The sequence below is a fragment of the Polyodon spathula genome, chromosome 6 (assembly GCF_017654505.1).
Source record: "Polyodon spathula isolate WHYD16114869_AA chromosome 6, ASM1765450v1, whole genome shotgun sequence".
Taxonomy (NCBI): Eukaryota; Metazoa; Chordata; class Actinopteri; order Acipenseriformes; family Polyodontidae; genus Polyodon; species Polyodon spathula.
Genome location: NC_054539.1, coordinates 57,148,282 through 57,161,713, shown reverse-complemented (window position 1 = coordinate 57,161,713; position 13,432 = coordinate 57,148,282). Strand labels below are relative to the sequence as shown.

Here is a 13,432-nt window from a genome sequence, read left to right as displayed (position 1 = left end):
ACTCGGGCCAAAGGGGGTATTTCACAAGGGTACTGCAGTTTTTTCATTTTTGTTTTTGTTATAATTTATTTTGGAGAAAAAGATGGGAGGAAGAGGAAGAGGTTGAGAAGGAGACAGCAGCCGCAGCAACAGCCGCAGCAAGTCTGCCTCCCCTAACTGTGTGTGGGGAGCCTTGGCATGTATCCCCTGGCACCTTCCCCATATGGCAGGAGGAGGAAACTGAAGGAGAGGTGAGAGGCAGAGAGGAAGGAAGGCACAGGAGCAAGAGTGGTGCACAAACTGCATGCGCTACGGACATGAGGAGCACCACTGCCTGGAGGTCTTCCAGGACACGGACCTGGAGTGGGAGGAGCCCGAACGTCCTGTGCCCGAGTGGGAGGAGCCCGAACGTCCTGTGCCCGAGTGGGAGGAGCCCGAACGTCCTGTGCCCGAGTGGGAGGAGCCCGAACGTCCACAGCCCAAGAGGGGGGAGGCGGTGCCTCCACAGCCCAAGAGGGGGGAGGCGGTGCCACCAGCAGAGGCAGAGGGAGCATACCTGTTGGTTCCACCTCCACTGCCATGGGAGGACTGCTTGTCACTCCCACCTCCACCAGCAGAGGGAGAATACCTGTTGGTTCCACCTGCATGGGAGGACTATGTGCAGCTCCCACCTCCACCAGCAGAGGGAGAATACCTGCTGCTTCCACTGCTACCACCGTGGGAGAACTACGTGCCGCTCCCACCTCCACCAGTAGAGGGAGCATGCCTGCTGGTTTCCCCACTGCCGCCAGAAGGGGAGGAGCCCCTGCTGCCTTTGCAGCCAGAAAGGGAGGAGCCGCCTTCACCAGGAGCAGAGCTGCCAGAGCTGCCTCTGTCTCCAATCCCGCTAGAGAAGAACTTATCTGAAGCAGTAGAGAGGAGCAACAACTGGTTCTGGTTGAGACAAAAAGATTCTGGTTGGGGGACCTCAAGCATCATAGAATAAAGCAATGTCTAAGATAATTAAGCTGGGCTTAGCTGAGTGGGGGAGGAGGAGGGGGGTGATGCTGGGATGCCAGAATCATTGTCGAGTTCTCTGAAGGCGGCGTGGGCTAGTTAATAAAACACCAAGGACGGAGAAGTACCCTACTCTGCTCCGTTCAGATAGCTATCATGCTGATGTGCTAGCGAGGCCGCATAGTGATTGATCCCTGCCAGCATTGCAGCTGTTGTGTGTGCAGATGTTCCAGGGAGGCAAAATAGGCTGATCTATGAAGCCAGCATTACACTTCAGCCATCAACACCAGGCAGAAGGATATCTACATCATCAGATGGATGGAAATGCAGATGGATCACATTGGTTTACAATAAAATAAGCTATGTCTTAGTTGGTGCTTTTCTTAGCTGGAGCTGAGTCCAATATCAGCACGAAGTTTTAACACCTACTCTCATGTAATGGAAATCATTATTTTATATATAATGAGAGAGAGAGAGAGAGACACGTTCGTACATGTTTGTTTCAATGAACTTAATTTTTTTGAAATATGTATTAAAGCAGTTTGTATTGTAATTGAGTAATGTTTAAGATATTCAGATTTCAAAGATGCTGTCCCTTTTCACAGTCCACACCAGCATTTCTTAATTTGTTTGTGCCCAAACAAACAACAGTTGGTTAGAATGCTGTTGACAAGTGCAGTTTGTCCTCAGAGTGTTGATCCGACAGTCTTAACAACCTTCGTTCATTTGTTGTTTTCATTCAAGAAAAAAACAATCTGCAGGTTAGGTGGCAAACAGGACTGATGATAGGTGGATGTTATGGATGAGCAACTTCAGGCTCAATGTTGTGAAACATGAATGCCTTAGAGTGCATAAAATCCTATAGAGTAAGGTTAAAAGTGTTAGAATGGACAGGGATTCAGGGGTCTCGCTGGACCTACCACGAACTTTAGTGTTTATGCATTCTCTCTGGTGGGTCGACGGTTTTAACCAAGCAATCTCAGCTGAAAATAGGTTAATAAAACAGACCACAGATACCTCCCAAATCTCGACTATACTGGACTATGGCACTCAATTGTACCAGTACTTGCATTAGCTTTTACTTGCACTAAACTGCTCCATACCTTGACGTATTCTACTACTGTTCTTAATTATAACTACTTATATCTTGTATTTGATTTTACACTTTTAGGTATCCATATTCATGTTCTTTTTTTTTTTTTTTTTTTTTTTTTTTTTTTAATTGCTCGCTGTGGACCCGCAGTGCGAAAAATGATATCTTGGCAGGAGCACATTTCGGAGGACGCGAACTCCAGCCACCATTTCCCAAGTAGGCAGTGGGGGTTGCGAATGGTGAGCTGAGGTTACAGATAATTGGGCATACTAAATTGGAGAGAAATATATAAAACTTGTATAAAAGTACAAAAGTATCATATCTTAAAAGTACTCAAGTATCAGAAGTAAAAAGTAGCCGCCCTTAAATTCTACCCATGGAAATCCGCCTGGAAAAAAAAAAAATGGATGGCCATTCCACAACAAGGATATAATAGGTATAATTAAAGTATTTTAGGACCCTGTCAGATGATTAATTGGTTTAATTTTATTATTAACTGCATAGTTGGAACAAAGACCTGGACAGGGACCAATTTTGCCAAAAGCTGCAGTAGAGTATAGAACATAGCTAACATATGTTTAGCTTACTGTTTGGGTTAGATTCTCAAAGCTATATGTTCAATTTCACTTTTTTTTTCTGTATGGAAAAACAAAGCCCTAGCAGATTTTGGAGGAAATAGCTTTCATAATCAAGCTCTGTCTTTTAAGAATATACTGACACAGTAAGCATTATTTTAGGGGGCTTATTTTACTGCTTACAGGTGCTTTGTCAAAACACCATACAAAACAAAAAATTCTTTAATGCCTTCATTGTAATTGGAGACATACACCAATAGATATCAACTTTGATTATTGAACGACTTTCATGGCTAAAATGTAGAAAAGTAATCTGATTTCCACGTGGCTCAAATTTTTTACATTTTACAGTAGGCCTATTCATGCTGTAATGCAGGGGTAGGCAGCCCTGGTCCTGGCGTGCCACAGACGCTTGTGGTTTTTGTTTTATCCGGGCCCTAATTGATTCAATGATTGATTTAATTGGTGAGATTGACCATATGTTCCAGGTATTTAGCAGTTGATGATTAAGAGATGGGAACTTTGCCCCATTTGATCTAAATAATCCAGGCATGAAATGTGAAATTTGTTTTAATATCAAACATATGTAATAAATAATGTGATTGTAGCATTGTATTTTTGCCTTACTAAATTGAATAGGTCATGTCTTATCACTGTAGCACAGTGGAAAATAGTGTTCTATGCAACCTAGGAAAAAGTTGGAAACAATAAAGTCTTTAAAAGTAATAGTGGCAGCATCTCCAAACATAGAGCTCCAAAGAGATGAGCAAAACAGCTAACAGTGTCACTAATTTAGGTAATGATGAGAAGCCTATTTTGAACAACCCAGGATGAAAGAGGTCAGAGATTTATAGAAGTAACTTAGACCCAAGCTCTGACAAGCTATGTAGGTCATAGAGGGATTAGAGTTTATTAGAACCTAATAGGTTGCCAGTGTAGATGAGCCAGACCTGGTGGTATGTTCTCAGTCTACCTAGTGCTAGTTAAAATCCATGTTCCAGTGGCAGTCTGTCAGTTTTCTATTGGGAAACCAGAATGCTTTAGAATAATGTCAACAGGATGACACACAAGATTGACCAAGGAACTCAGTCAGTCCTGAAAGTGACAAAATTAAGAGTTCACCAATGCAGAAACTTGAGAAAGGTGAGAGACGAGAATCCATTTGAACTCTGAGACCTTTAAGAAGAGGACTGCAAGACAGCTGTCAAAAGTCAAAGAGGTGGAAAACTTAATCTGCTGTTTGGATGTTTGAAAAATGAAATGATGAAGTGCTTCTGGAATTGTTTTAAAGTGTCTTCAACTCTGAAATCTGATCCGATGCTGAGGGATCACATTTCCCACTGGAAGCATATCAACTTGAAAAAGATGAGGTTGGAAGACAGAGTCCTGTGGAACACTCAAGGTAAGAGAGGCAGTGGTGACATTGGAGGTAACAAACGGATTGGGATTTGAAAAACAGAAATGAAACCCGGATAGACATTCCATTCGAATCAGTAGTATTGAAGTTACCTGTGGTGTCCCTGTGGAGAGGTGCAGAAGTTTGGTTCTTTCTCACTTTGGTGAATTAATTTGTAGATCAGAGGTCAGGGGAAGAGGTAGTAGCCCTCACACTGTGGAGTACTTCTTGGTGCTAACTTTTGCTGGATTATCAGATGTACTAGAACATACTCGGATTAAGGTAATGGATATTCTGTCTAAATAGTCCTTTCAACCACTTAGACGTCCACATGCTGGTGATCAGAATTGTCTAGGTTTCTAGAGGCAGAATCTGTCAGATGAACCCACCTACACCAGTCATATTAGTTGTTGGTCATTTGTGAAAAACACAGGCAGATAGAATTCAAAGATGGCATTGTGTACCAAAAATGATTCCAGTTATTATTAGGGGTCTACTTAAATCGCGGTAAATTTATGTATTTTGCAGAACTGTTTAAACATTAAATAAACCTAAGTAGACAATGTTTCAGAGCACTATAAAACTCTAAGAATAGTGGTACTTGGTTCCTTACTAAACAGAGTGTTGTCATTTGTTTAAGGCAAGCATGCAACATCCGACATTCTCTGTCTGGTGTGGATTTGCCCATACATTGAGACTGCATGTTCTGCATCCACTGAATTGGTTGGAAGTGTAAGGCAAAGCTTTGCCAAGTTATACAGATGTGGAAATCGATTAGAAACAGTCCCAAAACTTGGTTACCCAAGGGCATCTCTCATACTTTAATAAAGGCAATGTATTGTAGCGTTCCGCACAGGCAGGCAGGGAAGAAGGGAGACAACACGCTGAAATCAGTTCCGAATCTTATTTCGGGATGCTAATCTCTAGAACCTACTTGGATACCACTGCTCTGACTGCTTCATTGCTTTCTGAAACTCAACCAAATCAGGACAGCAACAACACATAATTGGTGACGCGGCACCCTTTTATGACATAACTCCGCCCTTTTATGTTAATCAGGTGCCGGAGCTTTAAACACATCCCATTGGTCCTCAGCTGCACACCAGGACCAACGGGCACAGAAAAACATCCCCCAATTACAGGGGAGACATAGACATCATCACACACGCAGGTTACATTTACATATAGGCACAGAGACAACCAAACGGCGGGAACTACAGAGTGTAAAGGGAACACAATACAGCAGGAATTACAGTACACAAACACAGTACAAAACATAATTGCACGGATTGTTACATTTCTCCCACCTTAGTCTCTTTTTGTCCTCAAAAAGTTCAACGGCGCAATGCTCAAGAGTCCAGCTCCACAGTTGGAGCTTGTGATCCGGCACAGGTTTTCCTTGCTGCCACTGTCTGTCCACAACAGCGGCAGTGGCACCGTCAGGGCGCAGCTGGCGAGCAATGCAATGAACTTCCCTGCTTCCAAAACAACCCTTTACCTTGAGTGACTGTAGCCCAAGGCACTCTGAACCAGCTTGGTTTGATTGCCCAACTGGGCTGGGCAGCGGAGGACACAAAGTCTGTAGTGAGCAGGTGGCCGACGATGACGTTGCGCCCGCACCTCACCTTGGGGGGAGGTCTCTTTCAGGTCCAGAACTAGAGGAGCGGCTGGTGCAGTTTGCGTTCTAGGGGGAGCCAGTGGTGGGGTTGAAGGAGGTGTTCTTGTGGGCTCCTGTCTGTGATATGGGGCGAGGTGGTCGCGATGGAGCACAACCTTTTGATTCCGGATGCAAAGTTGCACCCGGTAGACCACCTCGCCCACTCATTGCAGTATGGTGCATGATCCCACCAAGGGAGCGTCCAGTTTGGGTGATCATCCCTTCTTTTGGCAGGGGCTGTAAACCCACATCAACTCCCTTGGCTGAACGTGCTGAGTGAGCGGTTAAAAGGCTCGCCTATACCATCGCTTTTGGGGGTGTAGTACTGATTTAACTTGGCTACAACTGACAGGGATACTTTTTGTCTGCACAAACTTTCCAGTTTGTTTTTTGAAAACTGTTTATTTTACATTCTGTTCACAGCCTCTGTAGTAGCCTTTTGTTTAATGTGTGATTCTGAAACTAAATAGCGATCGATCATATCTTCTCCAGACACATTACAAGATGTGCAAAACAATTACCTCCATCTACACATACAGTTTATTTGGGAAATATCTTGTCATGATCGGGCGAAATATACTTTGCTTTTTTTGGTTTGTCGTCCTTTTTTGGTATTTTACCTCTAATGCTTTTTACCTCCAGATTTTCGCAACCTAAATCAAAACAATGCAGCACTGACTTTGTGCCATCCTGTACTGTACAGTACATGTCACAGGAAAGCCAGTACAGACACACTGATAGGCTGACTAAAACATCATTGTCATTTGAACAGTAAACAAGAACGTTAACCGCTTTGGAATATTTTTTTGTAAATGTTATTTGTCTAAGGGTTTTTTTGTTTTTGTTTTTTGCCTAAGTGCAATGCTCACAGGATGGCGAAGAAATAAAAAAAAAAAAAGCCTATCTACAGAAGGAAGACACGTAGTTTGCGTCTCTTGCTTTGTGCAGTAGTTCATTTAAACAAGCTTTTTTTTTTTCTCTCCGTACTTGTCCAGTATGCATTGACCTCTAAAAGAGGTGAATTTTGTGGTGACCGCTCAATTTCCCGATTTCCGCAAAATCGCGATGACCCCTACTTATGATCCGAAGGTCTTAAACAATCCTTTCAATACTACTTGGGAGAGGTCATGAGCCCTCTTACTCATTTGTGGGATCATTCTGGGTACACAGTGAAGATTCAGTACCTAACCTCAATTTGTTTTGCATGCATAATGTTGAATTGTGCACTTTCAAAATGTTTTGTCACCACTATTGACATTTTACAGGTGAACCAACAAGACATTGTTGATATTTGCCTACCCGTTTGCATAGGCGTGTTAGAAAAATGAGTGTAGTGAGTCCTGTCAGGTATTAAGCTCAGAATAAATGATTGCTGATGATATGTCTGCTAATGTGTTTGCTTATAAGATGAGATGGCAGTGAAACAGATTGCTTTTTCTCTTAACATTTAGCCCATACTATCAAAAGCTTACCTAAACGGATTTAAAACTGGCATCTCAATTGGCTGATTCTGGTCACATGACCAGAAATAGTTTGTGCTGTTTCCCAAAAAGAGATCTGTTCTTGAGCAATCAATAATGCCCTCTGACTCCAACCTACCATAAACAAAATGGAGGACCAGCCACATCATCATAGATTTTCTTGCAAGAATAATTGTAATATGAATTTAATAAAAACAGATTTTGACTGCAGCTTTCACCTTATATTGAAAGCTGTTACCCTTGGGTTGAACAAGTGACTGTTCATCCACTGTGAGCCTCAGCTCCAGTCACTATTTGTATAATGCATATCTGAAGGCCTAAGCATACTGCATCCTTTTGTTTGTAGTTGTATAGAGAATTTATGTACTGTAAGCTTTGCATGCAAGTGCAAACATGAAAACCCATTTGTTTGCAGAGCAGGGTTGTCAAATATTTGATGGTATGATGATGTGGCAGACATGTTTCTTTTCTGTTGGTAGGGAGCTGTAGGGATGAAAGCTGTGGTGCAAGTAACTGGTTCAAGAAGATATTAGTGTTTGAAGGTCACAGCTGGGGCGCGGTTGTATGAAACGGTATAAAGTTCAATTTAAACATGCTCAAGTGACAACGTGCAGTTTGCACAATTTCATTCTCTGATGTAGGCAGTCAATAGTGATTTGAAAATATGCTTTCTCCCTCATTCTGAATGTGGTACCAGTTGTATTATTCTATCCTAAATAAAATAAATATGCTCCTGTTACCTTACGATTAAAATTTATCCTTGGAGCTGCTTATAACTGTACCAAAGAACACATACTAGGATATTGTGTACAGCTATTTTAATGTCAGGCTTTAAATGCCCCAAAACATGTTATCTTTATCACAGTTGTTGTTTTATTTGCTGTATCAATTATAAAATATTCTATTAAATGTTGCATTAAGTTGTAAACTCACACCACAGCATAGAGGAATATGCAATGCTGGACAATTAGTTTAGCTTATTAAATGCTGTAAAATCTGCAATGAAATGTTTTTTCCTCAAGATAAATAGTTTGTGTAACAGTACCGTATGTTCCTTGTCTTAAGTTAAACACCTTGAAGAATAATACAGTTTTGACACAGTCAAAACTCTTAAACTTCATTTCAAAGGAGGGGGAGGGGGTGTCCTGAATGTGTTTTTTTTGTTTTTTTAACTAAAGATTTATCAGTATTTGCTGCTTTTGACAAATGAAGTTCCTTTAAGTAAACCATGGTCATTGTGGTTGTATTCGGTACGATCCGTTACTTGGACACAAAGTGAAGTCTCTGTTCTACACAGTATACAAAGGCTGGCCTTCCTTTGGTTTGAACCCACAGCAGCCTGCAACTGCATTGTGAGTACATGCATTACTGTAACCATCATAGTTCCTCATGTTTGTTGTTCGGTAAAACAAAAAGAGCACAATTAACCAATGACCATAACACCTTCTGCTGCCTCGACATATACTGCTGAGGGGAGTCCAGTGCTAAAGTGTCCACTGCCACTGCTGGAGCATCCAGTGGCAAGCTCGGAGCTTGCTCAACAGGTGGTGCCACCCTCGGGAGAAGGACAGAAGGACGGACCAGTCAGGAACTGATAGTAACGCTAAGTATTTATACTTGAATTATGCTGCTGATGCGGCGCTTGCTGATTAAAAGAAGACTGTTAATATTATTACGCCAAGGACTGTGTGGCATTTGACAAGTGGTTCAAAAGTAAAGACACTCGGCAGAAATATTTAAATTTAGCAATATTAATTGTGGTTTATGACGAGGTGTTCTACTGCTTCCCTTCAAGGCACCTCCCTCCATAACCGACGCCCCGGAGGAGCAAACGGGCTCCAGCCAAGGGATGGACTGCCAGCTCCCTGTACGCACCTGAGACATGAGGTCCTACTTTACATAAGGTAAGTACCAGTGGCCAGGTTGGAAGACCAAATCAGAGTGGGAAGGGCTGAGGTCGGGGTGTACGTAGTGAATGACCAGGGATGCAGGAGGAGTATGGAGATCAAGTGTTTGTTCTTCCATTGCAGGATCCTGCGTCGTGGTGTTGGAGAGGGGGGATCAAGCCTGAAGGGAGCTAAATACAAGCCTTGCACTGGGACGAACAAACAGATTAGTAGTGTCTTGGATTGGTCACCTTAAACTAATACTTTCCCTAATTGCTGTTTCTACCTGGACAGTGTTTGGCAACTTGGATTAAGTACAGGACCCACTAACTGAGATTTCTAGGGCTTTCTTGGACCAAAATGAATGTCCTGGAACTATCTCTTCACCAAATTGCTGCTTGTATTGTTCGAGACTGTGGTGTTGTAACAATGTGTTGATTTGAATAATTGAAATCATAATATCTGCCTGAAGTCACAAGTAGCCTGCTAACAATGTTTTATGGAAGGTTTTTCTTGGTGCCCAGTTTTAGATGTTTTTAGGATAGCTTTTGTACTGTGATATAGTGAAGGGTGGATTTTGTAAATCGTCTAAAAATAAGCTGTATTCAATTGTATCATTTCCAGTATTAAAGCAATCATTCTTTTTTACTTAACTGTTTGAGATTTCTGTATGCTCCTTGGGAAGGTCTGAGTGGTCAGTTTGAAATTCAAAATAACCTGTGGGCAAAGGGTTATAAAGATAATTATAAAAACATATACTTACCTGGAGTTAACAGTATTAGACCCTGACCCCTATGCAAAATAAAATGCTGCAGTTTATTTATCAAAATAATACACCAGAAAAAAACATTCGCATTAGAGTGAAAGTGATCCAAGTCTTCTATTAACCTCTGAACTCAAGGGGTGAAGGACCAACTTTCCTTACAGAATATGATTCAACCTTTTGAAAAGTATTTTGATTAGTATGTTTTCTAAATGCATTTCTGTACAGTGTTGCAGTACAAACGTGTCTCAACCTTTTATTAAATTGTTTTTCTTAACTTTACCATGTGTTTCTTTTAACCACCCTCCCACTTCCGATCTAGGACTAGTGGTTGACAAATATTTATGTGGGCTTTTATAAATATCAGTATCAGCCAAAACTTCACTGATATTTGTTCTAAAAAATTACATGAAACAAAACGCTGGCAGATAAGTTTAGTTTTCCCTGCGCATCAACATTGCATTGCAAGAGTTGATGTTGCCTAGCAGCAGGAGTCTCACAAGTCCACATCAAGTTCACCTGGGAGTTGTCGAAGAGGTTTCACAGGCAGAAACTAAAGGTAAAGCCAAGGGAGGGTAGTCTACATCTTGCTAGAAAATGTAGAATGTTGCTTCTACATTGTTGCTTCAAATTTCAGGGGACGCTATTCTGCATTATGTAGAAATTGCAGATAGAATGTTCATGGACAATACATGGATGATATGTATTGCCTATTAAAGTGTCTTAGAGTTTTGTAGTGTCCACATAATTTTCACTGGTATTTCAATATAATAAAATAAACTTTGTTCTTCAATATGTGTATATATAGGATTGTAATATTTACCAGTACCATCATCATTTTTGTTCTGAATTTGTCATTTTTGGCTTGAATGTTTTTCTGTTTTATTTGTATAAATAAACGTATATATAAAACTAATTTTAAACAGAACTTGAAATGTGATTATTGTTATAGTTATTTTATTATTATTTTGAAGAGAATTCCTAATTATGCCAGGTTAGGATTTTTCTTTTCTGATTTTCTACAAATCAGATATCAGTAACTGTGTAACAATATTTGCAAGTTGCGTCTGCTGAACTGCAATGTTCAAAATGCTTTAAATAAAAAGTAGGGCTTGCTTTATCCATTTCTATTAAGTTGTATCAGATGAAAGCCTTTGAGACAAAAAGACCACTGAAAACGCAACTTGGGATCGTAAACGTAACATACTCCTAACACACCGTTGCAGTTTATTTTTATTTTTTTTTGTAGTTTCTAATATTAGACTATAATGCAAAAACAGCATTATGTTTAAAAAGGTTCGTAATAGTAAACGTGTTTTTTTTTTTTTTTTTTTTAAGGAATACAATATTCATTTTGTGGACTTTAATGCCTCTCTACTACATCTTGTGCCATTACTGACACACTGGTCATGAACTGCCAGGAATGGAATGATTAACACTTATTTACTTGACTAAACCACCTTTTTTTTTTTTTTTTTTTTTTTTGAATGAGTCATATGTTATGTAATATATATAGTCAAATTTCAGTTTATATATAAAACAACTAAAATATCTGACTTGCCTTGGACTTCATTAGCAAGGCCCTCAGTTGTTTCATTATAGAAGCAAAGATTAGCATAGAAGGGAGAATTGAAAGCCATACATATTTAAAGTATTTTACAAGCATGTCATGCTCTAACAATCAGACTATATAAAAAACAGAAGACATGTAATAGGTTTAGCCAATCGGTGCACTATATACATGGGGTGACTGGCTGCTGTCTTCCACATGGCTGGTTGTGCAAGCTGAAGGACGAGCTGTGACCTTGTAAAACACTTTCAACAAGACCTGTCTGTGTTTCTTTCTCATGTCTTATGCAACTAAAGGGAACAACGGAGGCCTGTCTGGCTGCTGGGTTTCCCCTGGTGGTCAACTTTAGTTATTATAATACAGATATTATGCAGACATCTAGTGATAAATCTCCGTGATACTTTGTGTGTATTATGTTCTTTGTGATCTGCTACTGCTAAAAACCTCTTTATATCTTGGTTAGCTCTCCTTTAAAGCGATGGATGAGTGTATATATTTTTTTATTTAAAAGACTGTTTGCCCAGCATGACCTTTCTGAGATGCCACATATTGTGGAAACCTATGTGTTCTCAACATTACAGCTGGGTGAGGATTCAGAAGTACAAAGATGTGAATTCACTCATCTGTTTAATATATGGATTAATAGCATGTTTTGTGCAGGTACGTATATATATATATATATATATATATATATTTATATATATATATATATATATATATATAATTATCTATATATATATACATATATAACACATACATACATATACAGTGGCTTGCAAAAGTATTCAGACCCCTGACCAATTCTCTCATATTACTGAATTACAAATGGTACATTGAAATTTCGTTCTGTTTGATATTTTATTTTAAAACACTTAAACTCAAAATCAATTATTGTAAGGTGACATTGGTTTTATGTTGGGAAATATTTTTAAGAAAAATAAAAAACTGAAATATCTTGCTTGCATAAGTATTCAACCCCCACACATTAATATTTGGTAGAGCCACCTTTCGCTGCAATAACAGCTTTAAGTCTTTTGGGGTAAGTATGTACCAGCTTTGCACACAGTGTCGGAGTGATTTTGGCCCATTCTTCTTGGCAGATTTGCTCCAGGTTGTTCAGGTTGGTTGGACGACGCTTGTGGACCGCAATTTTCAAATAGTGCCACAGATTCTCAATGGGATTGAGATCAGGACTTTGACTGGGCCACTGTAGGACATTCACCTTTTTGTTCTTGAGCCATTCCAATGTTGCTTTGGCCTTGTGCTTGGGATCATTGTCCTGCTGAAAGGTAAATTTCCTCCCAAGCTTCAGTTTTTTAGCAGACTGAAGCAGATTCTCTTGCAGTATTTTCCTGTATTTTGCTCCATCCATTCTTCCTTCAATTGTAACAAGATGCCCAGTCCCTGCTGATGAGAAGCATCCCCACAGCATGATGCTGCCACCACCATACTTCACTGTAGGGATGGTGTGTCTTGAGGCATGGGCAGTGTTAGGTTTGCGCCACACATAGCGCTTTGAGTTTTGGCCAAAAAGCTCTATCTTGGTCTCATCTGACCACAAAACCTTTTCCCACATCGCAGCTGGGTCACTCTCATGCTTTCTGGCAAACTCCAGACGTGTTTTCAGATGGTACTTTTTGAGTAACGGCTTCTTTCTTGCCACCCTCCCATACAGGCCAGTGTTATGCAGAGCTCTTGATATGGTTGACTGGTGCACCATTACTCCACTCCCAGCCACTGAACTCTGTAGCTCCTTCAAAGTGATTGTTGGCCTCTCTGTGGCTTCTCTCACAAGTCTCCTTCTTGTTTGAGCGCTGAGTTTTGAGGGACGGCCTTTTCTTGGCAGTGCCTGGGTGGTGTGATGCAGCTTCCACTTCCTGATTATTGATCCAACTGTGCTCACTGGGATATCCAAACACTTGGATATTATTTTGTACCCTTTCCCTAATCTATGCATTTGTATTACTTTATCTCTAACTTCTGTAGAATGCTCTTTAGTCTTCATTTTCCTTCAGATTCACAGCCTTACCAATGAT

The 13,432-nt window shown here is 40.5% G+C and overlaps 1 long non-coding RNA gene across 2 annotated transcripts; it reads left to right on the top strand.

Annotated features, from left to right (window-relative positions):
• Positions 1-7,574: 7,574 nt before the first annotated feature.
• Positions 7,575-10,580, top strand: LOC121317377. 2 transcript variants are annotated; one of them, XR_005950497.1, is made up of 3 exons: positions 7,575-8,784; positions 8,973-9,081; positions 9,208-10,580. It is a non-coding gene; the product is annotated as an uncharacterized LOC121317377 (long non-coding RNA). The 2 variants fall into 2 exon arrangements; XR_005950496.1 differs by having other exon boundaries at positions 7,580-8,774.
• The last annotated feature ends 2,852 nt before the right edge of the window (positions 10,581-13,432 follow it).